We start from the raw sequence: 27781 nt of genomic DNA on the forward strand, positions 1-27781 counted from the left end.
AGAATAACAATAACAATAACAATAACAATAATAATAATAATAATAATTATTATTATTATTATTATTATTATACAAATACATATTTATTTTCTCACTTATCCCACATCGGTTGGAGAAGTAAGGAATGGAGCCTTGAGGCTCCTATAAAAGGAGCCTGAAGGCTCCATAATTTCAATTGCAATGCCCATCCGCTAGGCAAGCTTGCAATGCCCATCCGCTAGGCATGCAGATGAGCAGACTACTTAATTAGGAGCCAAGGCTCCATAATTAAGGAGTCTTATACAGTTAATTATATATATATATATATATATATATATATATATATATATATATATATATATATATATATATATATATATATAATAATAAACTATCACGGCCGGTGTTTTGAGAAATTACTTTTCTTTTCTTAAAATGCCAATTGCAAACGCTACAAAATGTGTGTGTGTGTGTGTGTGTGTGTGTGTGTGTATATTTATTTATTTATTTATTAAAAGATTGATGGATAAAAATTATAATTAATTAAATATATACATTTATATAATACACTATATTTATTAAATAAATATAAATATTATATAATGTGCAAAGGGTATTTTTGGTATTTGTGATATAAAAGCTATTCTCAAGGGCATGGGAATAGCTAATACCAAGGCCCCCCTAGGAATGGCTATTCCCCATGCGAAGGTAATAGCTCATTCCTAGGCATGCTATTCCCATGGCAAAATGATCCAACCAAACGATGGAATAGGTTTATTCCAAGGAATGTTATTCCATTCCTGACCTATTACATGAACCAAACATGCCATTAGTGTGCTGACAGTAGCTAGAGACGGGAAATTAATCTCCTAGCTATCGGCTTGAGGGATACTTTTGAGCAACCAAAAAAAAAAGACTTTATACTTATTTGTATATAATTATATATAAACTAAGATGACTCCTTATGACATTTTAAAATGATATTAAATTATAATTAATTAATAACTAGAATAATTAAAACTCTAATACAATATATATTTAAAAATAATAATTTTATTCTTCAAAATGATTTACGGGAAAACATGCATCTGTTACCCAAATGTATCTGAATGGAGCCTACCCTATGATCGCAGCCGGCAATGGACAACAATGAGGTAAACTACTTTAGGTCACCCATAGTTGAAGGATTTAATTAAACCAGGAAGACTAATAAACAACTCTATGAAGAGGCGAACTTAAAACTTTGTTTTTATCGCAATCAATATTAGGACTCTGTATTCTAGGCATATATACTAGAATTCATTCTCCCTCTCCATATATTATTAGGAATATGGAAAAGGTACAAATATATCATCGAACTATTTGGGAAATAACAATTAAGACACTGAACTCGAAAAAGCTCCAAATTAATCCACGAACTCGGAAAAATGTTGCAATTAACATTATTAGCAGGTTACCATCGGGTTTTGGTTGATTAAATTGTCATATGTAATAATGTTTTATTATTATTATTAGAGTTAATTCCACCCTAGGTCCCCTGTCTTTAATGACAATTACAAATTTAGTCCCAGACTATTTTTATTGGACACTTTTAGTCCTTCTCATGACTTCTCCTATTTTTAGTAAGGGCATTTTTGTCTTTTCATATTTTTCTTTTGTTATTTTTCTGGTTTCAACCGGTTTAATCGGTTTAGAACTTTAGGTAACCTCTGATTTGTAGTAACTATATTTTTTAACCGATTTTTAGTAAAGTCCTAAACCAAATAAATTCGTTGAAACCAAAAAAATAACAAAAGAAAAATATGAAGAGACAAAAATGCCCTTAATAAAAATAGGAAAATTCATGAAAAGGACTAAAAGTGTCCAAAAAATAATAGTCTGGGATGTTAAATGGCAAAATAGTCTGGGACCAGAGGTCGATCCAGTATGGAGGCAGTGGGGGCAGCTGCCCCCACTCACCCCACCCCCACCCCATATATAATCCTTGTATGTATATACGTATATATAGTACATGATTTATTATGAGTATAGGAAAATAAATAATAGTTAACAAAAGAGGTGCTAGATTAATTGGCAAAGGATGCTTTTCATCTTGGGGAAAGGGCATGGGTTCAAATCATTTAATACATGCTTAGCTTTTCCTTTTACTGTTATTATGTGCAAAATATTAATGTGGTTTCAACTTTCAACACACCTTTTTTTTTTTTTTCAATATTATTGATCCTTAATAGTATAAAATATTAATAATGAGTCTATTATATAAACCCTTTTTTTATTATTATTAATGAGATGTGTGATTTATAATATGTTTTTTATTCGAATTATTTTATCAAGTTAATTATGTTTCATATTTCGTTATGAATATTTTTATAAAGTTTTGGTGTGTTTTATTTTTCGTTCATATCAAACAATATTTATAGCTATACTTCTTAAGTGTTTCTTTTTTTTCTTTTTTTTTTTTTTTTTTTTTTTTTTTTTTTTTTTTTTTTTTTTCAAATTATCTCTTTTATTTTAATGTTCTGCCTCACTGGAGAAAATTTCTGAATCCACCACTGTATGAGATTAAATTTAGAATTGCCACCGAAAATAAAAGACCTTTGGTGGAATTAACTCTTATTATTATTATCTTGGAATATATGTAAGCATTTGACCCAATTAAAAGTCAAATTTTAAATTCCTAATACCTAAATAATGTGGCCGGTTGCGTCGTTACCAACGACGCAGACTTCGTGTCGTATGTTGGCAAATGGTGCGAGGTTGGTGCTTCGCTGGTGGGAGGCTGCTGTAGGACAACTCCTAACACCATCATTGCCATTTCCAAGCTTCTCTCGCTTAGAATGAAGCACCTATACAATACTAGCTACAATCTAGCTTGTTGAATCAATGGTGTTGCATGCTTATCTATCATTGCTGGAGATTATGGAATTTCCGACCACCTGAAAGTGGTTTTAAATCAAGTCGAAGGTAAAAAATAGTCGAAAATAGCAATAAAGATTTTTTTCGGATACCAAAAGTGGTCAGAACAAGATTTTCAACTTGATATAAGATTACTTTTAAGTGGTCGAAAATTTCATAATTTTTAGCAGTGTACATTTGGCCTATGCCACTGAATATATGATGATAATAATAATAATAATAATAATAATAATAATAATAATAATTACACATGGCAATTTAATCAACAAAACATGATGATAACCTGCTAATAATGTTAATTGTAACATTTTTTCAAGTTCGTGAATTAATTTGGAGTTTTTTCAAGTTCAGTGGCTTAATTGTTATTTCCTAAATAATTTGATAGTCTATTTGTACCTTTTCCTTTGGAAATATTAGCATTTACCATTTCTATCCTGATTGAGTTGTCAAAAAGAGTTTGATTCTAATATTGAATAAGTACTCTCTGAGTTAATGCCATTCAAAAAATAAGTACTCTCTAATTCATATTCCTACCCAATCTTTAAGTTTTGTGAATGCTGAATTCCTTATGCGTGTTTTAAACGCCCTTCAGTTGACACACTAGGATGAATTTTTGACTAAGATTTGCTTAAAATAAATCACAAACTTGTCAAACAAGTTCATATATTCTTATGGACTTCCAACTCAAACCCCTCTCCGAATTTCACCTTTTTTTTTTTTTTTTTTTTTTTAAAATACAAAAAACTTAGGTGACTCCAGTATGGTTGTACAATCAGATCCTACGCCATTTCCCCCATATATGTTTCTACTGGATAAGTGGATTCGAACTCTCGCACTACCGTCTAAAGTCATCAACTTTATTTCCAACGACGGACCAACTACGCTAAGTCTCATGGGGCACGTACTTTTATCTTATTATTGTTTTTATTAAGGGTGACTCTCATGTGAGATGGATTGGGTTTAGATGAAAACATAATACTTATGATGAAAAGTGTAATACTAATCAATAATTTGATTGCTATATTTTTTTTATGAAAAATGTAATACTTTTAAATCAAAATTTAATATTTAATGGTAGAAGAGTTGTTTATGACGAAAAAGTGTAATATTAATCGGAGAAAAATTTATTAAATGTTACTTATGAGGGGAAATCTGATATTTTGAGGAAAAATGTAATACTAATCATGCATAACTTGATTTTTACTTATGAAAAATGTAATACTTTTGAATAAAATTATAATATTTACGGGGCGTTTGGTTGGAGTGAATTACAATTTCATTCCAACTTAATTCCCACATAATTCCGAAGACGGGCAAATTCCTTCGTTTGGTTGGAGGCCAGGGAATTGCAAATCTGCGAAATTGAAATTCTCTCATTTTCATTGAATTAGAATCCCATGCCCCCCTCCCCCCCCCCCCCCCCCCCCTCCCGGTATTTCAATTCCATGGATTTTAGCAAGGAAAAAAAAATTAACTTTGAGACAAATTAAAATTACCCCTCTTTTCTTTAACCTAAAATTGATGTTTGACCTCTCTTTCGATTATATAGCATGTCTTCTCCTTCTTTTACTCTCAACACAGAATGTCAATCTGTAGGCCAACCTCAACTAAATATGTTTTCTCAAAACTCTCTAATATATTTAATTGCTTTCGTGATGGGCATTGTAATAATAAGTATGGGCATTTTGGACTTTATACTACTTTTTTTTTTTTCCTCAACTAAATATGTTTTCTCAAAACTCTCTAATATATTTAATTGCTTTCGTGATGGGCATTGTAATAATAAGTATGGGCATTTTGGACTTTATACTACTTTTTTTTTTTTTTTTTTTTAAAATGCTACTAACTCTATTACATTGTAATATGTGTTCATCTATACTTTCTCAACGTGTTGAGCATAAAGAGTCAACACTGCCTCTACTAAGGCTCGATCTCATAACCTCCCATATGGGAGAGTCACTACATGCCATCTGAGCGCAAGGTGCTTGGCGAACTTTATACTACTTATTCCTTTTCAATTTCCATGTATACCAAACATTGGAATTGAAATTCCCAGTAATTCTATTCCTGCAAACCAAACACTGGAATTTAAATTACCACTTTATTCCCTCATTATTCATCTCTCATGGAATTGCAATTCTTTTCCCACCTAATTTCTTCCATGGAATTACAATAATTCATTTCCCACCTAATTTCTTCTCTCCAACTAACCAAACGCCCCGTTAGGGGTTGAAGAGTTATTAGAAAAAATATACAGAATAATACTTAAGAGGAAAAGTGTAATACTTATGAGGACTTGAACCAGTCTCATGGATAATGATTCGGCGGTCTATTTGGAGTTTTTTTCCTTTTATTAAAGATTGCATTGGCCATTTTTGAAGCAAAGTAATCAAAATCCCAACAAAATTCGGTAGTCAAAGATGACAACCAAAATATTTTGGACACTTGGTTTAAGCATAGCATTAAAATTATAATCGGAATAAAAAAATTACTAAAATTCATTTCTCCCCTCATTTTAATTAAAAAGTGAAAATTTTTAAAATTGTTAGGTGAGATTTACTTTTTGACGAATTATAATTTTGAGATTCTCAATGATTTACAATTCAATGGAATGTGAGATGAAAAGTTAGGACAAAATAATCCTTTCTTAGTCCTAACTCTAATCCATCTATTATTATTATTATTATTATTATTATTATTATTATTATTATTATTATTATTATTATTATTATTATTATTATTATTATTATTATTATTATATATTATATATTATATTATTGTTTTTTGTTGTTGTTGAAGCGTAACCTAGCATGATATCATCAATGAGGTGTTAATTGTCACATTAAGAAATAATAAAAGTAAAATAATAATATATGTAATAAAATTTATCTTATTTATTATTAAATCTTAATGCAAGTGATTTCATTCTCACACAAATTAAAAATACAATCATTAACCCTGCATCAAATTGACACAAAACAGCCACTCTCATTAATACCAATTAAGAATAATGCAATCTTAGCTTAAATCACCCATCAAAGGTGTACATAATATGGACGTACCAGTCTGAACATAGAACATGGAAGCTGGAGTCTGCTCGACTCACCAACCCATATATATCCAACATACATAAATATAATACTTCAGCTACAAGGTAAAGCACTTGATTACCTTTGACTTTTACTTATTTTTTCCAATTAATTTTTTCCTTTAATTTTAGAGAATAGTAATTATCGGATTTACACCATAAAACATCACTTTTTAATGTTTTAAAAAAACAAGAATTTAACATGTTATCTATTTTTTAAAGTTTCAAAGATATGTTACTCGATTACATAATTTGATATATATATTAGGACTCTATTATTCATATTAGGCTAGGATTATATTATTCGTGTTAGACTAGGATTCTATCTAGCATCTCTATATATTCGCTCTCTGTACTCTCAGACATTATTATTGAATACAACACAATTATATTCTCATCTGGTATCAGTTAGCTAGGGTTTCTTTTCCAACATCCACGTTCCTCACTTCGTAGCAGTAGTCGATGGCATCGAACCAAGATACACCGTATGAGAAGCGGTCCGGTCAACGACGTGACATTGATGATTCGTGTCAAATTTGTAAAGGTTTCGGCCACATGGGAGCCAATTGTGTTTGGTGTTATGATGATCCGTGTCAAATTTGTAACCGTTTTGGTCACACGAGAGCCAATTGTTTTTGGCGCTATGATGATCCTTGTCAAATTTGTAAATGTTTTTGTCACACGGGAGCCAACTGTTTTCGGCGTTATTCAGGGGCTCCGGGTTTTCAGGCTAATGTGGCCGTCTCTGGTGATAATGGTGATTCCAACGGTCTTCATCAGTGGTTCCCTAACATTGGTGCTACAAATCATGCTACGCCTGATTCTTCTTTGAAGACTTCTACGACAAGTTATGATGGCTCGGAGACTATGCGAGTCGGCAATGGTACAGGTTTGCCTATCGTTAATGTTGGTTCTGCATCGTTAGCTACTGATTCTATGTCTTTTAAGTTACATGATGTTTTGCATGTCCCTGGTCTCTCTTCTTCTCTATTATTTGTCCAACTTTTTGCAAAGGACAATAATGTTTTCTTTGAGTTTCACCCTCTTTGTTTCTATGTGAAAGACATTTTGACCAAGAAGGTTCTTTTTAAGGGACATGCGTCTGGGGGTCTCTACATATGGCCTGCGTCTTCTGCTTCCCCTGCTGCATTTGTTGCTGCACGGTCCTCTCACGTTTAGCACATGCGGTTGGGGCATCCTCATTCTCGAGTCTTACGTAAAATTTTAGCGTCTTCGTCTGTTGGTACATTTAATTCTAGTGATCTTCCCAATGTCTGGTCCTCTTGTCAATTAGGAAAATCTTCTCGTTTTCCTTTGTCTCGTGTCGAAACTACTAGTACACATCCTTTGGAATTAATTTATTCAAATATTTGGGGCCCTGCGCCATTACTTTCTGCATTTGGCTTTAAATATTTTGTGTTGTTTGTGGATGATTACACTCGTTATATGTGGTATTATCCCATGCGTGCTAAATCTGATTTGTGTGCTATATTTGATAAGTTTCGGTCACTATTTGAACGTTCCTTTTCTCGCAAGATTATTTCTTTTCAATCTGATTTAGGGGGAGAATATAAAAAACTTGGTTCCACTCTTGTGTCCTTAGGTATTCGTCACAGGCAATCCTGTGCGTATACTCATGAACAAAATGGTAGGGTAGAACGTAAGCATAGGCATGTTGTTGAAACGGGACTAGCATTAATGGCTCAATCCTTTGTTCCTTCTCGTTTTTGGGATTATGCTTTTGAAACTGCAGTTTATCTAATCAATAAAATGCCCACTCCTGTCTTATATGATAAATCTCCTCATTATCTTTTGCATCGGTTTCCTCCATCTTATTCATATCTGCGTGTTTTTGGGTGTTTATGCTTTCCAAATCTGCGTCCCTATAATTGCAACAAACTACAGTTTCGGTCATCCCCTTGTGTCTTTCTATGATATCCTCCATCTTTTCGTGGCTATTGTTGTTTAGACACTAACACTAACAAGGTTTTTATCTGTCGCCATGTGCGATTCAATGAGGCTGTCTTTCCTTTTGTTGCTTCTGTGGATTCGCAGGTTCTAAAACCACGCCCGGAGCTGTGGGGTGTTGCACCAATTGTTTCTGGTGGTGATCCGACTATTGTCACGGCTAGTGACCCTCATGCCGCGCCCATACCCGCTTCTGACCACCACCGCCAGCAGCCTGCTACTGCCGAGCCCGTGACCGAGTCCGAGCGGACAGTCACGGACCAGCCGGCTCCTCGGCCAAGAGGCCGGCCTTGTGGTTGGTCTCGTCCCGCGCCCTCACCTGTTTGCTCTCATGGAATGAATACGAGAAGTTCGGGACCACATGATCATGTTGCTTTATCTGCTGCTGTTACTCCTGAGCCTACATGTTTTACTCAAGCGATTAAATTTCCTGAATGGCGGGATGCAATGGATTTGGAATTTAATGCCTTGGTGCACAACAATACATGGAGGCTTGTTCCCTTTAAATCAGGTATGAATGTAGTTGGATGTAAGTGGTGTTTAGAACCAAGAGAAAGGCTGATGGTTCGATTGAGCGTTACAAGGCTCGGTTAGTTGCCAAGGGATTCAATCAGATTGCCGGTGAGGATTTCTTTGAGACCTTTAGTCCCGTTGTTAAATCAACTACGGTAAGTCTTCTCTTATCCCTAGCTATTTCTCGTGGATGGACTATTCGACAGCTAGACATACACAATGCTTTCCTAAACGGCAATCTTGCTGAGACAGTTTATATGCGCCAACCCCCCTGGCTATGAAGACAAAACGATGCCCGGACACGTTTGTCTCCTTCAACGTTCCTTGTATGGGCTTAAGCAAGCTCCCCGTGCTTGGTTCACACGTTTGCATGATTTTCTGGTTTCTGTTGGTTTCTCACCTTCCAAGACTGATATATCTTTATTTATATATTCACATGGCAATACTCGTCTATATTTTCTGGTTTATGTGGATGACATTTTGGTTATGGGTTCTGATTCGGCTCATGTGACTGATCTTATTGACAAGTTGGCTCTTGAATTTAAAGTTCGTGATATGGGAGTGCCCTCTTTTTTCCTGGGTATTGAGACTATTTCGTTGTCTGGTGGCATGCTTCTGTCTCAACAACGGTACATGAAGGATATTTTAAAACGGGCAGGTATGGGTGATTGCAAGCCCGTGGCCACTCCGGTTTCAACCGCGAAAATCGAGACTGGTGCCGTGGTGCCATATGCTGATCCCACTCAGTATCGCATCTTTGCAGGTGCTCTACAATATCTTACGGTAACTCGTCCTGATCTTTCCTATGCAGTCAATCGTTTGTGTCAGCACATGCACTCTCCCTCCACTGCGGATTGGACGGCTCTCGAGAGGGTGTTACGATATGTAAATGGGACACTACATCTCGGTCTTAAAATTACTTCCTCTCACTCTCTGGATATTCATGCTTATTCTGATTCCGATTGGGCTGGCAATCCTGATGATCGAAAATTTACCAGTGGTTTTGCTGTGTTTTTGGGGACCAATCTTGTCTCATGGGTTTGTCGAAAACAGCGTAATGTGGCTCGTTCCTCAACTGAGGCAGAATACAAAAGACTCGCTGATGTTTCTGCAGAGGCTACTTGGCTCATATCTCTGATGAAGGAACTCGGGTTTGCGCCACCTTCTGCGCCCAAACTCTGGTGTGATAATCTGGGTGCTACTTATCTATGTGCTAATCCGGTGTTTCATGCTCGCACCAAACACATTGAGATCGACTACCACTTTGTTCACGATAAAGTAGCAAAGAAGGAATTACAAGTCAATTTTATTTCTACCAAAGATCAGATAACGGATATTTTTACTAAGTCTTTTCGTCTGTACGTTTTAATTTACTCCGTTCCAAGCTCAATGTTTTGGTTGACCAAACTTGTGCTTGAGGGGGAGTATTAGGACTCTATTATTCATATTAGACTAGGACTATATTATTCGTGTTAGACTAGGATTCTATCTAGCATCTCGATATATTCGCTCCCTGTACTCTCAGACATTATTATTGAATACAACACAATTATATTCTCATCATATAAAACATTTGAATGGGTGAGTCTCCTGTAAGATCATTTCATGGATTTTTTTTTTTTTTTCGTGAGACAGGTTGAATATAGAAAGAATGTAATACTTAGGATGAAAATTGTAATATTAATAATAGATAAATTAATTGTCACTTACCAAGGAAAATGTGATACTTTTTATTTTTATATGAAAAATGTAATATTTTTAAATCAAAACGTAGCATTTAGGAGTTGAAAAGTTACTTATAAGAAAAAATGTAATACACCCTCCGTCTCATTTTATGTGTCGATTTGGTTAACGAGACTTGGCTAAAGTTATTTTTTTAATCTAATTTTTCATAATATTAATTTTAGTATTAGTATATAAAATTTATATATTTAGAAATTACACTAAAAGTACTATTAAACACAAAAAATCAAATTTAAAAATAAGTAAAGAATACTAAAGAAAATAACAAAGAAAAATGAGTTGATTTGACAAATGAATATTAAGTAGGACAGATAAAATGTGACAGATGGAGTACTAATCATTGATAAATTAATTGATGAAAAACGTAATACTTATTATGAAAACTGTTATACTTTTTAGGAAAAAAGTACGAAGTAATACTTTTAAATCAAAACATAATATTTAGGTGTTGAATAATTACTTACGAAAAAAAGTGTAATAGTTACGGAAAATTCGATCTATCTCAAAGATAAAAGATTAATGAGAAATAGAAAATTTTGTCAAACATTTTGTTAATTATGGATAGTCTGTGTAATCTTGGATTTGGTCATCTCCACCTTCTTTTGTTTGGACACAATATTAAGACCATGGATAAGCTCCGTTGAAGATACTCTTTTCATAACAAGATACTACATTGTAATAGAGCTAGTAGCATTCAAAAAAAAAAAAAAAAAAAAAAAGAATTATCTTTTCTCCTAGTTGGAATAGTGCGCCGCTGCTCTTTAATATAATTTAATTTATCTCATCATCATAATAAGATGGCAACATTTTTGTTTCTTTTTATTTCTTCCTCAGCTCTAATAAGATGAAAGAATGTTATAGGAATAATACTTTTCTGAGTACATTGTTAGAATATTTATTACTCCATTTTATTTTATTTTATGTGTTTAGTTTAATCTATCAATGATACTTGATTTAATATCAAGGATTTTGTGGTCTAATGGTACCAAGTTGCTCCCCTATGTAAAAAGTGGTGGGTTCAAATTTTGGTGAAGGTGAATAGGTGATTATAGTAACATTTGATGTAATAGCTTGTATATGTGGGTATATCCCGACCCCCTTCCTTTACAATAAAAATAAATTATCTACAATTCAATTTTTCGTAATATTTAGTTTACTATTAGCATATATAATTTATGTATTTAAAAACTAAACTAAAATGACTATTAAATAAAAAATATTAAATATAAAAATTATATGAAAATATTAAAGAAAATAAGTAAAGAATGAAAGAGTTGGTTGACAAAAAAAAAAAAAACATGATAAGTAAAATGAGATAGAATGAGTATTAATATTTGACTTTACTTGCTAATTAAGTTACATATGTTATGCTAGTCAAATTCATAGTGTCATGTATTTGGAGTAATGAGAGCAACCCACGACTATTATTTGAGGATATGCACTTAGTAAATTTCGTATTGTGACCTTAGTTGACAAAGGACTACAGAATATAAATCGATTTAGGTTACTATCATAGTAAACTTGGCTTGTAGTTTCGGCCAGGCCGAAACCGAAGCAGTATGGTTTCGGCCTGGGGCCGAAACTTAGCCAGTCTGGGATGGCTGAATACCAACAGACAAATGTGGGATTAAATTCTTCAGTTACGGATTAATTTTCAATTAACTCCAGTTTCAATTTTGAATTTAAATCTTGGGTAATGGCTTGCTGTTTCAGATGTTACAAAGCCAAGTTTAAATGGCCTTGTTTAATGCTATTAAGGTACTACATCCCTATATAAGAAGGGGTAGAGGGCAGCAGATTTTCGAAGCACATAGTGACAAGAACACACAACACAGGAAGTGGTTTTCTCTCCTCAAAACTCTGCTTTTACTCCTTTCTTAAGCCTAATTGTGTTCAAGGCTTTGCTCTAGTTCGCCGGGTTCGCTCGTTTGGGTGCTCAAACGTCGAACCGAAGCGCGTTTTATCCCGGGAAACCTAGGCCACGGCGCTCCTAGCACTTTTGGGAGGTGGCAAATAAGGTTTTAAAAAAAGAATGGTCTCTTGACTCACGCTAAAAACCCTTACCCAAACACGAGCCATCTTTTCCTTCTTTCGATTTTGGATTATGCTTCTAAGAAAAAATTCTCTCTTTTTGATATACTTTGGTTGGAATTATAATCTGTGGATTATAAGTTCCATTTGGTTGATATGTATATATCTTTTCCGTAGATATTCATGCATATAACCATGGTGATATGATTTATATATATATATATATATATATATATATATATATATATATATATATATATATATATATATATATATATATATATATATATATATATATATATATATATAAATATATATATATATATTTCGGATATATATATCAAATAATATTTTATATACTTGTGTGTGTATATATAAATATTATTTTGGGATATTAAATTGATTTTGGTTCATTATCACCAACCGTTTTTTAGTATTAACTATTAAAGTATTAAATAGTTTATAATTATTAAGTCTTAAAAAATTAAAAAAAATTAAACAAATTTTTTAAAAATGAAAAATACATTTGCAGCTAGGAGCCAATTAATCGCTGTCTAAGCGCCCGAAGAGTAACTTGCAATTTTTCAACCATGATTGCTAGAAGTTAAACTTGTAACCTTGTGATTACAAAGTTAATAACTTCACTAACTTGGTTGAGGTGTTTCCCATCTGTCATTTTTTTTTTTTTTTTTTTTTTTTTAATTCAAACACTTTGTAATTAGCAACAAAAAAACTTTTGAAATTATTTTGGTAGGTTCAGCAGTTGCTCTATGACCAACATATGTTATTATATCTTTTACGTACAATGTAACATTTTGGATTTTGAGATTTTCCTTTGGAATTTGGGGGACCATTTGCATTGGTTAGGTAGAACTCAAGTGTTGTGTTCTTCATTATTCATTTAAATTTCTGACCCCATGCAGGTCATTGCCAGATCGTCAGATCACGCGTGGGTTTGACGGCCTACAGTGCATCAATTTTCAAACAATGTAATTTGATTTAATTATTTTCTAATAAAATCCGTCAATTAGTAAATAATATATGATAAAATTTTGAATCACTCATCACAAATTTTTAGCTTTAGAACAAAATTTCTAATAAAATGGGTCATACAATGCATCATTTTCAAATAATGTCATTTTAACCATTAATTACTACTAATGAGATTAGTTAATTTCAAATAACGTGAGCAAAGTTTTGAAGGTCTTAAAGTGGCATGGATCTGTTTTTCAAAGAATTTAATTTTATTTCATTAATTTCAAATGACTAAACAAATTTTAATTAAAATCAATGGTAAAATATAATTAAAACGTTATTACAATTGAATAAGATCATGATTGAATTGGATATGATTTTAATTTTAATTTTAATTTATTATTTTTAGAGTTTCGACAAAATCTAAATGTAAACAAATTAAAACGAATGATAAAAAAGGTATTATTATTGTAATTGAATAACAAAAAATAGAGAATTAATTTCACTTTTACTCTCCACGACTTTTGAAATTAAATTTTATCACTTTTGGTGTAATTTTTTTTTTTTTTTTAAATTTTGATGTATAACTTTGTTATTTTTATCAATTTTGGTTTTTTCGGTCTAATTGACGGTGAAATGTTACCGAATTTAATATTTTAGGGTCGAAATCATCATACTAAGGAAAGATCTTCAATATCTAAACAAACGAAAAATCATATTAAGAGAAAAAGAAGGGTTTGTCAATGTCGATGCTATAAATTTCATAGATCTGTGTCTAGTTTATGCCCGTCTTATCCATTATTCTCATCGATTAAACACCTATAGATATGATTTAATTTTACAGTAATTTTGTTTAGATTTGAAGATTTTCATTGGAATGACAATTTTACCCTTAAAATATAAAATTTGGCAAGATTTCGCCGTCAGTTTGGCCGAAAAGGATCAAAGCTGATAAAAATAATAAAGTTAAGCACCAAAATTTAAATATTTTAAAATTATGTATAAAAAGTGATAGAACTTCAAAAGTCGTAGGATCAAAAAATAAAATTAATTAAAAAATAGAATAAACTCACTATTGAATTGACATTGATTTTTTTTTTTTTTTTTTTTTTTTTTTTTTTTTTTTTTTATCGCTATGACACCTAATGCATGACTCATCCATCTAATTACGTGTCAAAATCTATTATTTCCATTCTTTCATAGTTTTAAAAACAATTCACGGATTTGAATTATTTTGCCATTTTATCACCATAAGGAAAAGTTTCCCCAAATGGTGTAAACAAAGACCGACAATGAATTTGTTTCTAGTTTATCATAGTAAATCCAGATCTATTAGCCATCAACCTTGTTGATTTTATTTCTATTTTTATTTTTTACTAGTATTTTCACCGAAATGAATTTGTTATAATATTTTAAGAATATTTGGATCGTTATACAAATATAAATTATAACAACGAATATTATATAGTGCAGTTGATGAAATAGATTGAATAGATTATATTTTTTAATGTTATCCTTGCTTGAATTCGAGCAAATAATTTTCCAATTACCCGTGCGATACATGGATAAATTTTTTATTATATATTTAGATAATAAAATTAAAGATGAAATTAAAAACAATTCTAATGTTTAACCAACCTCGGGACCCATAAAAACTTTGTCGGGGTCTTCAACAATGGGGGAAAGAGTGCCATCATAATGAAGAAACATGGCAATCTTCCCTTTGAAGGAATTCACTATATCATCAAACATGCTTATAGCAGAGGGATAACTCAACTGTTCCATTAAGGTCTGCTAATTAAATTGCGAAGTGAGGAAGCTAGGGAGTACAGTATATATGAACTCTGAGATCAGACTCACAATCCAAGACTTGTTAGCATCGTTAGATTCGGAAGATCTTCGGGTTGACGAGGAATCCCGCCTGGATTCGAATAATGCATTGATCCTGCAAGGGCGGGAAACAACTGAAATTGCACCGTGAGTCTTGAATGCAAGATGTAATGTATATTTTTACTTGTTTTTTTTTATGTTATGCACCAATTACGTTCATTAATTTAATTTGTTAAACAAATATAAATAATGAAGGTAGAAAGCATAAAATAAAGTAAAAACACAAAAGAATTGTTACGCAATTCGGAGCGCTTCTCCTACGTCTGCGGGGCAACCCACGTCTGCCCAATCCACTATAGATGTTCACCAAAGGAGTATTACAAGAGGTAAGTACAAACGATCTTCAGCCTTTACCACTACAATCCTTCCTAACACCTATTCGGGACTGAAATGCACATGTCACAATATTATATTCTTCCAAATAAGCTTCAGCAGTACCAGGTACAGATCACGTAGCTCAGATTAAATACTCTTAGCAAATAAACAATATAGACAGTTTAAATTAGGTCTCTTTGTAGAGAAAGTATGCACTTAGAATATCAATTCTAAAATTGGCAACTTTCTTCTTTGAGTGGCTTCCTTTTATAGCAATGGATATGCATTACATTGATCCTTGAAATCAGCATCTCATAATCTTCATTAATCCCAGGCCACACATTTTTTATTTGAATACCTCATTCCATGTGTAAGCTGACTTCCATACTAATTTCATCCACTCATCAAACCATACTTTAATTTTCTAATATAATACACACCACACTTTTTCACTTACCACTTCAATGCCAAACTGTAACAAATCCATGCAAAGATAAATTCCATTATTAACACCAATTAACCAAGACCACTTGATTAATTTCTTCAAGCTTGATTAACAATCATATTCATAATGAGTATTTTCTTCATAATTTCGAACACCTCCGAATAAACTCATGCTGTAGAAGATAAAGACATACCTTTTGATAAGAGACGGTCCATGGTCCATATGTTAATTCCAATATGAATCTTGATTATTTTGTCAATTAAATTAGCCAACATAAATGGGTCTAACGTGTATCATTTGTACACTTACAATCTCCCCCTTTGGCAATTTATTTTGGCAAAAACTAAGACATATATACTTAGAGCAAAGAGAAAATAGTTAATTCAAATAATTTCATTAAAAATAGCCCTTAGTATATGTGCTTGACAAAAAGATCCTATGATTTAGAATTTATCAAAATTACCAAGACACATTGGACCGTGCTCCATCCATAAGACTTCATACTCAACAAGTAAGCTATATAGAGATATCTTCCAATAAAATTCCAATGTTTGAAAGTCGCTCAATAATAAGAGAAGCCCAGAAAACCAGAAAGAGAAATTATCCAGATTCCCAAACATACCAACACAAGGCATACTTCAACCAAAAATCATGATTATAATTCTCCCCCTTATTCCAACCATACTCCCCCTTAGTATATACTGCTCCTTTTTGCTAATAAATTGACAAATGTGAACATCTATATTAGTGGATTGAGTCTGACGGAGTGCCCTATTGGACTGATCCTGCACAAGAGAATTAGAAACGAGAAACGCAGAACTTGATAACAATTGTAACAAATAACATATAAGCACAAGTCAAGTTGAAGCAGATTAAGTAGATAACACACACCAAGTAACAAACGCATTTAAGCACAAATTTGTAGCAAATAACACAAAAAGTACACAATTGTGTCACTCAAGAAGACAGATAAAAGCACACAATTGGGTCACTCAAGAAGACAGATAGGTAAATAATACAGTAAGCACATTCAGATAGAGCCATTTACGCACAGATTCATATAAACCCAAGTCAAGCACAGATTCATACCAGATAGCACGGTAAAACACACAAACAAAACAAACACGGTCATGTAAAGCATATTCAGCCAGAGATTCAAATAGATCAAAATCAGGCACAAATTCATATAAATCAACTTCAGGCAAGAATTCATAACAGTTAGCACAATAAGTACACAAGCAAACACCGATACGGTCATGACCGGACCAATAAAAACACATTCACATAGTAACACAGGAGAATACAAATATTAAACAAATTGCATCAAATTTTCATTCAAGTAACCATAGAGAATTCAAAGATTCAACTCAAGAAACACCAATAAAATAACCTAAGCAAAAATAGGTTTACCAGTTCAAAAGCACTCAAAACAACGCAAGTAGAACATTTAGTAAACACATAGAAAACAGTCAAGAACAAAACGCAAAGAATTAACTTGCAGTTTAGTAAACACAGAGAGTAGTAGGCAACAAAAAGGACTAATTGCGAGAAAATTAAAAAAGAAAAAATAGAGGGAAAATCAAACATAGACACACTCCAAATAAAACATATATGCAGTGTGAGAGCATGTAGGAACAGAACCATTAATTTAAAAGATAATTTCCCTGATCCTAAAACAGATCCTATCACAGATGCAGAATATTACACTGGCAAAGATGAAGAAATGTCAAGATTTGATGAGTGCAAGGATATTGAAGTATAGGGCACCAAATTAGGTAAAGGAACACATAAAGACTCAGCTTTGGACATAGAAAAATTTGCAGGTATTTCACATGACACATTAGACAATGACACCCTAAAATATTCATGAAATCAACAAAGGAATTAGATATTAATGAACCTGTAGACCTTATCACCAAAGATGATGGCAAAATTACTTTTGAAGATGGGTGATCTATTGTGGATGCGTGTTGGAATGTCAATGTCGTCTTGATCAGTGTCAGATTCTAATTCTTGTTCTGGGTCAGGTTCAGATGGCGTGGGTGATTCTGGATCTGGTTCAGGAGTTTCAGGATCAGGAGTTTCAGAAAGGTTTGCGTTAGGTTCTGTCACTGATATAGGTTGTGAAATTTCAACAATATCATACGGTTGATCATCAATTACAACATTTGTAGACTTCATGATGGTCTTGGTCACTTTTTTGTATACATGATATGCACTGCTGTTCGTTGAATAACCGGGAAATATCTCCTCGTCGCTTTTTGGTTCAAATTTTGCAACAGGATTTCTATCCTTCAAAATAAAACATCGTGAGCTAAAAATGTGAAAGTATTTAATATTCAGTTTCTTACCTTTCCATAATTCATACGGTGTTTAACTTGTGCCTGGCCGAAGATAGACTCGGTTGGGGATGTGACATGCGGTGTTTACAGCTTCTGTCCAGAATTTTTGAGGTAATCCTTTGGCGTTGAGCAGGACTCGTCCCATTTCTTGAATGGTGTGGTTTTTTTATTCAACAACTCCATTTTGTTTAGGTGTCTTTGGTGCTGAATACTTGCGGGTAATTCCTGATTGATTGCAAAAGGCATCGAACAAGTTGTTGTCGAATTTCCGTCCGTGATCACTTTGAATTCGAATAATAGGTTCATTTCTTTCCTTTTGGAGTTTCAGTCCTAGTATTTTGAAAGCTTCAAGTGCTTGGATTTTCCCCTGAGAAAGATTATCCACGAAAAACATCAACACATACCAGTATGTATTTTTTACCTCCAAAACTCTCTGTTTGAGTAGGACCAATGAGATCCATGTGGATCAGTTCTAGGCAGTGACTCGTGTTTATGGTATGTTGAGCTGGATGAAATGATTTAGTTTGTTTCCCAGCTTGGCAGGCACCACAAATGGTTGATTCGACTTTTATCTTGGGTAAACCACGAACACCTTCTATCTTCATTATTTTATCAAGTAGTCTGTAACTTAGATACCCCAATTTTTGGTGCCATAGCTCAGCTTCATCTATGCTGGTCCTGCAACAGAAGATATGTTAGTTAGAATATAGCAATTGTCAATTGACCTTTTACCTTCCATAACACATTGATTTGTTTTGTCCATAACACTACAGCTGTTTTTGGTGAAACCCACATTCCAGTTTTGGTCGCATAGTTGACTTATGCTGATAAGATTTGTGTGAAGGCCACTGACAAGCAATACTTTGTCTAGCTTTGGCAAGCCAGCTACATTTAGTGTGCCTACGCCAGTAACCTGACCTTTAATACAGTCACCAAAGGTAACTTCACCTTTACTGGCATTTACGTTACTTAGGAATTTGACATTTCCTGTCATGTGACGGGAACACCCGCTGTCAAAGTACCATTTCTCTTCTCTTCCTGCACTTTTAGAGTGAAAAGAAACAAATGAAATATAGTCAGTCTTTTTAACCCAAATCTGTTTTGTAAAGGGTCGAATGTTCTTGTGCCTGAATTTCTCGATTCTTTGATCCTTGTAAAAGTAGTAGCATTCAGGTCTGGTATGACCTCGTAACCTGCAATAGTGACATACGGGGTTATAGAGTTTATAATGTAGCTTATTTGATCTTATTATACCATGGGTGTGCTTCATTGTGCTGGATTCAGGGATGTCCTCTGGATCAGGTCCAGACGCTTTGACAAATACCGTTTTATCTTTTGAGTTGCTTCCGGTGAAGCCCAAACCAAATTTTGCAGAAGTTTTTCTTCCGAAATCAAGGATTTTATCAAGTCTTGAAGTGGTGTCCATCATTTGGATTTGTCGTTTGTAGGTGCTTAGCTCTTGCTTCAAGGTCTGTACTTCTTGTTGTAGTTTCTGTTCTCGGCCGGCCGCCTCCTTAAGCAGTACATTCCCAGTCTGTACTTCGTTTTGTAGTTTTTCTTCTCGGTCAGCTGCCTCTTTAAGCAGTACATTCCTATCAGCTATTTGAGTTTGATATACTTTGCTAGCATTTGTTACAATCTCTATCTCACTAGCTAGTTTACGATTTGCTTTTCGTAGGGCTTCCCATTTGGGATACAACTTATTAAACTCAATTTCAAAAGATAAAGCATTTAGTTCTAAGTCTTCCGCGGAGACATATTCACCACCCTCTGAGTCAGCTCCTTTAACAGATTCCGAACAGCCAGCGACACGTGCAGTAAATGCTACAAAGTTACCCGAGATTTCTTCGACATCAGATCCAGTTGTTTCAACTTCAGGCTCATCGTCACTCCAGGTGATGGCTGACATAGACCTTTTGCGTCTAAGGTAGGTGGCACACTCTACTTGTACATGTCCAAAGCCTTCACATTCATAGCACTTGATTCCTTTATTGTTAGGTTTTTATTTGGACTGTCTTGGACGTGAGACAGACTATTTTAAGTTTGACGAACCTGTCCTGGGACCAGCTTTGTACGATGTTGCTCCTCTTTGTGGATTTCTGTTGCGTGAATTTTTGGATACATGTTTCAAAATTTTAGAAAAGTGTTTAGTCAAAAAGACAACTGTATCATCACCTGTTTCGTCTGAATCAGATACAACATTATTTTCTTCAGCGGCAAAAGCAACATTTTTTTTTTCATTTTCGTGTGATCACTTAAAATTTCCATTTCATAGGTTTTAAGATTTCCCATTAATTGAGTAACAGTTTTGTTCTCCCAGCCGTCGTGTTCCTGAATAGCCGTGACTTTAATTCTGAACCTCAGTGGTAAGGATCTCAGTATTTTCCTAACAAGCTTTGCTTGCGAGAACGGTTCACCAAGGACCATTGCACGATTCGCCAGTTCTTGTACACGTGTGTGAAAGTTGAAGATAGTCTCATCCTCATTCATCCGAAGCTCTTCGAAATCGGACTAGACTAACTGCAGCTTTGATTGTTTCACCGACGTAGTTCCTTCGTAAGTTGACTCAAGAGCTTCCCAAGCACCTTTAGCTGAAGCAATACCTGCAACTATAGAAAACTGACTTTCATGCATAAGAGAGTAAATCGTATCTAAGGCCTTATCATTGTTTCCAGCGTTGGTTATCTCGGTTTGAGACCACTCAGTTTCAGGTTTAGCTACTTCTGTTCCGTCAGTGCTAGTACTGGGTTTGGTGGGATGAGTCCAACCTGACACCACAGAACGCCATACGGCTTCACCTTGAGCTTTTAGGTGTGTACGAGTGCGTGCTTTCCAATAGGCGTAGTTGTCGGCAGTCAGCTGGGGAAGAATTTTAGTTCGATCCATTTTGTAACACTCAACAACCCGTGAGACCGAACAAATAAGCAAGAAACAAATAAATAATAAAAGCCGCTGAAGACTTGAATTCAAGAGACACGGAATTGCCAGATCGACAGACTAATAAATTAAGTCTGCAGGCTCTGATACCAATTGAAATTGCACCGTGAGTCTTGAATGCAAGATGTAACGTATATTCTTACTTGTTTTTTTATGTTATGCACCAATTACGTTCATTAATTTAATTTGTTAAACAAATATAAATAATGAAGGCAGAAAACATAAAATAAAGTAAAAACACAAAAGAATTGTTACGCAGTTCGGAGCGCTTCTCCTACGTCTGCGAGGCACCACATCTGCCCAATCCACTATAGATGTTCACCAAAGGAGTATTACAAGAGGTAAGTACAAACGGCCTTCAGCCTTTACCACTACAATCCTTCCTAACACTTATTCGGGACTGAAACGCACATGCAGCAATATTATATTCTTCCAAATAAGCTTCAGCAGTACCAGGTACAGATCACGTAGCTCAGATTAAATACTCTTAGCAAATAAACAATATAGACAGTTTAAATTAGGTAGCTTTGTAGAGAAAGTATGCACTTGGAATAGCAGTTCTAAAATTGGCAACTTTCTTCTTTGAGTGGCTTCCTTTTATAGCAATGGATATGCATTATATTGATCCTTGAAATCAGCATCTCATAATCTTCATTAATCCCAGGCCACACATTTTTTATTTGAATACCTCATTCCATGCGTAAGCTGACTTCCATACTAACTTCATCCACTCATCAGACCATACTTTAATTTTCTAATATAATACACACCACACTTTTTCACTTACCACTTCAATGCCAAACTGTAACAAATCCATGCAAAGATAAATTCCTTTATTAACACCAATTAACCAAGACCACTTGATTAATTTCTTCAAGCTTGATTAACAACCATATTCATAATGATTATTTTCTTCATAATCTCGAACACCTCCGAATAAACTCATGCTGTAGAAGATAAAGCCATACCTTTTGATAGGAGACGGTCCATGTTCCATATGTTAATTCCAATATGAATTCTGATTATTTTGTCAATTAAATTAGCCAACATAAATGGGTCTAACGTGTATCATTTGTACACTTACAACAACAATAAAACTCCCCGCTCTAGCAGGCAACGACTTTGGCACTGCGTTCGAGAACAACGACGACTCCGGCACCGCCACCCTTATGACGATGCCATTGAATTTTGGGTCGGAAACCATCACATTCTGGTTTGTCATTTTCCTTGTCTTGGGTCTGCATTGATATTCAAATATAAATTATAACAACGAATATTATATATTGTAGTTGATGAAATTGGTTGGATCGATTATGTTTTCTGATGTTATCCTTGCTTGAATTCGATCGAGCAAATAATTGTCCAATTACCCTACGATGCACGAATAATTTTTTTTATAATATATTTAGATAATAAAATTAAAAATGAAATTATAACAATTCTAATATTTGAAAGTATACATTTATTTGATTCTAAGATTAGTACAAAAGTATCACTCAATTAATTGAATAGTATATGACTCGTTTGTCTGAAATTATCGGCAAAAATTGATATGTTATACGAAGTATGATTTATGTAATTATATTATTACAAAAATAAATAAGAAAAAAAGAAAAATAATTTAATTGTAATTATTATAAAAATAAATATAACGATCCATGTTTAGCTTAATTAACATAATAATTATTAGGAAATTATAATAACATCTGTGCAATTATTCTTTTATATCTTAAGTATATTCTTTTCTACCATATCGCATTTACTTTTTTTTTTTTCCTCCTCCTTCATATCTGAATGAATTAATCATAATTATTAAAAAAAAAATCTAACGACCTATGTTTAATTGTAATTATATTAATATCTATGTGAATAATAGCTTAGTTAATAAAATAATTATTAGTCAATTATACAAATATATATGCAATTAATTTCTTAATTAGCATAATAATTATTAGGTGATTATATTAATATTGTGCATTTATGAATTATATATACATATGTATATATACATACATATGTATATATACATACATATGTATATATACATACATATGTATATATACATACATATGTATATATATATATATATATATATATATATATATATATATATATATATATATATATATATATATATATATATATATATAGTAGGGTTTCAGTGAGAACATGTGCTTAGGTGAGAACGTGAGAACACATCATGTGCATCCATCTAATATTTTTTAATGGTCTAGATTATATTAAGTGTGTGCGAACGCACATTAAATGTCTGCAAACACACTAAATCGCGTTTGCACACATTTAATGCGCGTTCGCACACACTTGATCTAATCTAGACCATTAAAAAATATTAGATGGATGCACATGATGTGTTCTCACGTTCTCACCTAAGCACATGATCTTAAATAAATAAATAAATATATATATATATATATATATATATATATATATATATATATATATATATATATATATACATATATATAAAAGAGTTCAGGTGCGGTTATATGCTTTTCGTGCGGTTGTGCGGTTGACACACCTTAAGCATTAAAATGGCGCACCTTTAGTACACAAACCACGCACCTTAAGCACACAATAAAGCGCCTTAAGAACACAAACCATGCACATAAGAATTTAAAATGGCTCACCTTAAGTTTCACACAACTGATGCACCTTAAGCATACAAATCACGCACTGGAAAACCACGCACCTTAAGTTTCAACAAATACTCACATTAAGCACACATGCAACCCACGCACCTTAAACACAAAATCCACGCACCTTAAGCACAAAAACCATGCACCTTAAGAAGGAAAACCACACACCTTAAATTTGACCTAGATGCAAAAATTACCAAATTGCCACCGTTTTTTTATTTTATTTTATTTTATTTTATTTTATTTTTTTTTTTTAAATTTTGGTAATCTTGGACGTTGATTTAAGCAAGATCAGTGACTCATATTTAACTGCACAACGGCACCTAGGTGCACCAACCATATTTCAATCTCTCTCTCTCTCTCTCTCTCTCTCTCTCTCTCTCTATATATATATATATATATATATATATATATATATATATATATATATATATATATATAACCATAGAATTACCATATTAATTATACAGAAGAATAAGAATGATAATTTATTTTATTCTCATATTATTATACCTTAAGTATATAAAAAACATAGACATAAATTATTAAAAAATTAATTTTAAGAATTGTAGAAAAAATCTAACGACCATGTTTAAATATAATTATACTATTATTATGGTAATTATTAGCTTAATTATTATTAGTCAATTATACTAATATCTATTCAATCAATTCTTTAATTATAATAATAATTATTAGGTAAATATACTAATATTGTACAATTATATTATTATACCTTAAGTATAAAAATATGTATATTAAAGTTGTCACATTTATTGAGCTATTATTTTGTCATAATAATTATTAGATTTTATATAGTAATAATAGCTTGGGAGGTAATTTTGACGGGAAGTTGCAAAAGTAGGATTTTGTTTTTATTATTTCTATAGATATATATTAGGAATTGTACGCGTGTACGCGGGCACGAATGTCGTTCAGAAAATTGGCTGGCCTTGCGGGCTAAGTTATGCCAAATTTTCGTAACATTTTTCCAACATAGAGCCACTAACGATTTGGGTAAGCTAATCATCGGCTCGACTCGCCAATCCGCCAACTTAGGTACATCGTTAACCACTCGCAACCTCTTGATAACTCTCGTCTCGTAAGTACCACTCGGGTAGCGACCCTTCTGGGTCTTAATTCGGCAGTTACGGATTTAATCTTGAATTAATTCTAAGTTTGAATTACAAATTTAATACTCAAGTAATGGTCTGCTGTAACAGAGGTTTAAAAGACTGATTTATTATCAATTTTAATGACTTGGTTAAATGCTATTAATCCATCAACTCCTATATAAAGCCATGGGTGAGCAGGTGATTTGATATACAACGAAAATCTTATTTTCCTCTCTCGAAACTCTACTCCTCCTCCTTTCTTAAACTTCATGTGTTCATCCCATGTTTTTGTTCGCTGGGTTCTAAGTTTGAGTGCTCATAACTTAGAACCGTAGTACGTTTTATCTTGGGAAACCTAGGTTGTAACGCTCCTAGCACCTTTGGGAGACGGCAAATAAAGTTTTAAAGAAAGAGTGCTTCGCTCGACTCGTACTAACCACCTACCCACAATACCCTTTCGTCCCTTTATTTTTTCTTCCTAGAATTTTCCAGAAATAATAATCCCTTTTTCGTAGGATTATTATTATTATTTCGAGTATTTCCACCAACAAGCTTGAAACCTTATTTCTTTTTGTTTTGATTCTCGATTTTTCTTGAAGAAATGGAGAATCACATGCTACCAATCCATGGAGATGAAAAATGTTGTTGAGAACAACAATGGTGGGAATGGCAACAATGTTGCACATTCCCATGCACCCCATGTAGGTTCACAAGACAGTGGTAGCACCGAGGGGTACATCCCCACGATGCGGGTACCTTCGGTACCGAGTGGTTCGATTGAAAAGCCAGAGAAGTTCGCTGGTTTGAACTTCAAGATGTGGCAGCAAAAAATGTTGTTCTACCTGACAATTCTCTGCTTGGCAAGATTCTTGACCGAGAGGGTTCCTGAGATTAAGGAACAAAATGCCCAATCCGTGATAGCGGTTGGCTTTTGGTTGTGAGTAAAATTAATCTTTGACGAGATCCGCGACGAGAGCATGGTGGTGAGTGAAGCCTTCCAAGTGGCATCTATGATTCACTTGTTGCCTCCAGGTTGGAAGGACTTCAAGAATTACCTTAAGCACAAGCGAAAGGAGATGAACCTAGAGCACCTGATCCAACGACTCAGAATTGAGGTGGGGAACATGGCGGATGACGGGAAAGGTCCGGTCACTAGTGGTGCTAAGGCCAATTTTGTGGAACAAATAAAAACTCCAAGAAGAACAAGAAAGACAAGCAGAAGCTAGGTCCTAAGAGAGACGTTACCCATACCAAGTTTCATCGTAAATGTTGCAATCGTGGCAAGCCTGGCCACAAGTCTTCTGAGTGCAAGGTTCCATGGAAGAAGAAAAGAGTTTTGAAGCCAACGTTGTTGGAAAAAGCAGTCAGAAGGAGGCCGAGATCAGCCTTTCGGCCATAGTGACTCAGGTGAACCTCGTGGCTCTAACCAGCGTGAATGGTTCATCGACACTGGTGCAACAAGGAATTTGTGTTGCAACCGAGAGATGTTAAGCACCTTTGAGACCATTGAAGGCGAGATGTTGTGGATGAGAAACTTTGCTCAGTCTGCTTTGGAGGGCGTGGGCAAAGTGGTTCTAAAGATGACTTCCGGAAAGGAACTAACGTTGAACAACGTGCTATATGTTTCGGAGATGCAGAAGAATCTGGTGTCTGGCTCGCTGCTGAACAAGCATGGATTTCGCATTGTGTTCGAGTTAGACAAAGTAGTTTTTTCAAAGTTAGGAATGTTTGTAGGCAAATGTTATGTAACTGATGGGCTTTTTAAGCTCAGTGTAATGCCTATTATCATGAATAAAAGCAAAGTTACTTCTATTTACTTGCTTTAGTCTTCCAATTTGTGGCATGGTAGACTAGGTCATGTTAATTTTAATTCTATACGTAGATTAATTTAGCATTAACCATATTCCTACTTTTCAAATTAACACAAATAATAAATGTGAAATTTGTGTTGAGGCAAAACTTGAATTAATCAGGTTAGTGTAACAACCAAGTTAGTTAGTGTGAGTGGTTGTATATTCTCACCCTTAAGAGAGATTAGGAGTTCAAACTCCTTTTTTGTATGAAAAATTAATTTGACCAGCACTATGCCCAACCATATTAGTTTTATATACATACTAGTTTTACACGCGCATTGCGCAAATGAGCTAATGCCCATGTTTATATTTAAATAAGTATTTCAAAGTATATCAATGCAAGAATATATATGAGAAGTTCATACATATGTAATTTAATGTCAAATTTGTTTATTTAAATATGTAATTCAAAGTATACGAATGCAAGATAATAGAAGAGATTCATTATAATTGTCACTAAAATAAATGTTTACAACTTTGTAAAATTGATAGTCTAAATATTTAGTCTAAAAACTATAGTCTAAACAAATACTACTTTTAGTTTGAGTTTTTCTAAGTTTTCTTAATTCTCTTTTGGGTAGCATTGTCAATGTCTTCATCTTTACTATTTGTCACCTTTTTTTGTTGGTAGTGTGTTATTTGCAATTGGGTTACTGGTGGTAGCATAGATGGTAGTGTCATGCAATGAGATTATGGTGTAGGAAATTGTTGATTTGTCTTGTTATGTATATGACTGGATCTTAGTTGTACTATAAATTCTTGATCTTGCAAGCGACGGCTGATATTTTGCAATGGTAGTTTTTTTCCTTACATGTTTCAAGTGGAAGTATTTAATAAAATATTAATATTTAGAGTTTATTACCGAAATGGTCCCTCGATTATTACGAAATTACCAATTTGATCATCGACAATTTTTCGTGCCTATTAAGTCCTCGACTTCAAAAATGTTAACCAATTTGGTCATCCGCCGTTTATTTTGCCGTTAGACATCCGTTAACTCGGGACCAAATTGGT

General features: G+C 33.6%; 1 long non-coding RNA gene across 1 annotated transcript; it reads left to right on the plus strand.

Moving 5' to 3' along the window:
• The first annotated feature begins 4407 nt into the window (after positions 1-4407).
• LOC109188635 lies at positions 4408-27781 on the plus strand. The gene is made up of 4 exons (XR_002055467.1): positions 4408-4418; positions 10155-10165; positions 13945-13948; positions 27620-27781. It is a non-coding gene; the product is annotated as an uncharacterized LOC109188635 (long non-coding RNA).

This window comes from Ipomoea nil, unplaced genomic scaffold (genome assembly GCF_001879475.1).
Source record: "Ipomoea nil cultivar Tokyo-kokei standard unplaced genomic scaffold, Asagao_1.1 scaffold1447, whole genome shotgun sequence".
Classification (NCBI taxonomy): Eukaryota; Viridiplantae; Streptophyta; class Magnoliopsida; order Solanales; family Convolvulaceae; genus Ipomoea; species Ipomoea nil.